The 2,112-nt window shown below is 39.1% G+C and overlaps 1 protein-coding gene across 1 annotated transcript in view; it reads right to left on the bottom strand.

Annotated features, from left to right (window-relative positions):
• Positions 1 to 2,112, bottom strand: part of IL1RL1 (interleukin 1 receptor-like 1) — a 23,364-nt gene that overhangs the window by 19,883 nt on the left and 1,369 nt on the right. The gene's annotated exons all lie outside the window — the stretch shown is intronic.

Here is a 2,112-nt window from a genome sequence, read left to right as displayed (position 1 = left end):
TAGGCCAGTCATGTGCCTCTAACTACTTTCCTTGAGTTTTCAGAGATTATATATAGCAAACTTATTCTCGCTGGATTTTTTTCAAGAAAAAAGTTGTTTACCTTGAGTTATGGAGCCATTTGTTTGCAAAAATAGTAATTAATGTGTGGGACAGAAAAAAAACCCAACCCAACCCTAGATTCAAACCAGAGATACACTAAAAATATGAGTTTTTAACTGAAAAACAGTGATTTCTTGAAATAAACTTCTTATGCAAATCTTTGCTTGAAATCCTGGTTTTATTCAAAACAGAAATTTAAACACAAAGAAAAGGACTGTCCTTAATGCTGTACCATGAAGTTAGCTTTCCTTACTACAGTATAATTCATATTTATTTATACTACAGAAAAGAGCTCTTGCTCTGCCTTTTTAATATAGAAAAAGGAAATCAAGAATTTTTTTCTTTCACTGAATTAAAAACTAGTAGAAGGAGGTGTGGGGATAGGATTTTTAACTATGGACATTACTGAATTCGGTTTTAATGAGCAGGTACTGTACCCGTAAGAAAGCACGCAGGCAGAAGATAAGGAAGAAAGGAATGAGCTGCTGGAAAGGAGTAAACAAGATAAGGACCGTGAAGTCATGCTGTATGGTCAGGAAGAGCAGACCTATCCGCTGGAGCATAGATGCGCGTGAACACAAGGCTGTAACCTATCTGCAGGCTGCGGATAGCGCGTGGACACTTCTGCTTGCTATAAATTACCCTAGAGCAATAAAGGTCTTTGGTTGCTGCTTGCCAGAGTCCGTGCCGTTAATCCCCGCAAGGAGGAAGCCTGTAGATAAGATCATCAAAAAAACAAAAAAGACAAAAGGCAGAAAAGCTTCTCTGCGAAGTTCACAAAATTACAAAAAAAATGGGGGAAAAAAAAAAAGTAACAGACTGAAAGGAAGAATCTGATGGGAATGTGAAAAGATGCCAGAAAGGAGTAAGAGGCAAATAAGAAGCATAGGAAGACAAACCACACACACTCACACAAAAGAAAAAAGAGGAAGGGGTTGGGAGTAAGGCACTAATTTTTACTTTTTTTTTTTAACTGAGTATATTTCTACTTTTGAATACTGAAACTGGTCCAGAGAAACTTGAATCAAGCAATTTTGATAGATATTTAAGTGCCCAGGCACCTGAACATTGAACTGGCTGCTGAAAACAGAAACGCTAATCAGAAAGTCAAATTGCATTTTGGAGAAGATGAGAAAATAAGCAAGGATGGAGACTGGACAAAGATGGAGATTGGCAGAGGAACTACAGTAGATAAGGGAGCATGAAAATGAGAGTAGGTAACCAAATAGCTAATGAAAATAGAGAATCTCTATCAAAAATGACACTTTGTGGAAGGAAGGCCACTGCCTGGCTTTAGACAGGTAGTGAGTCTCTCTACATGGTGAACACTTGGCTTCTGCTCTGGTTCTTTCTAAAGAAGCGGTCCATCTCCACTGACATTACACGCCATCTCATTTATTAATTTAGTCACCTAAATTAGCCACATCAGGTATGAGTACCCCCAACCCTGTCATTTTAACAGCGTTCCTACCCATGAGCCTTGCAAAGACAGTGGGATGTATCAGGGGTGTCAGGAAAGGCAGCATTGCCCCACCGAAGGAGGAACACATTGGAAATACAGCTTTCTTCAGGGAAAAGCAGAGGAGGAGAGGGAACACACAGAAAATGAGAGGCCTCATCTAAACTCAATGACATCAGTGAAAATTATCTTGGCAAATTTTTCAGCAGAATTTGGCCTTTTAAGAAATCTAATTCATTTGAAACTTAGCATTCAGATGGTAAAACTGAGAATATTGGAAAATATTTAGAGATAATATCTTACAATATTTTTCAGACAAATAAGCAGCTCGGCTGGAGACGAGAACTATGTGAGTGCTATATAATGCTGTGTCACTGGTAGAAATGACTGCAGGGCCAGCAGAGCTGACCCGTCAGAAAGAGCTTACTGTTTTGAATATCCCCCATGTGCAAGGAAGTTTTGTTGTTACATTGCACTTGTGGGTTAACACCCCCAAACCAGGACATTAAAAAGCATTTTTAACGAGCAAAGCTACCAGTTACATCCCTGGCTC

Source organism: Pygoscelis adeliae, unplaced genomic scaffold (assembly GCF_000699105.1).
Source record: "Pygoscelis adeliae isolate BGI_AS28 unplaced genomic scaffold, ASM69910v1 Scaffold156, whole genome shotgun sequence".
Taxonomy (NCBI): Eukaryota; Metazoa; Chordata; class Aves; order Sphenisciformes; family Spheniscidae; genus Pygoscelis; species Pygoscelis adeliae.
This window is presented reverse-complemented; position numbering and strand designations above follow the sequence as displayed.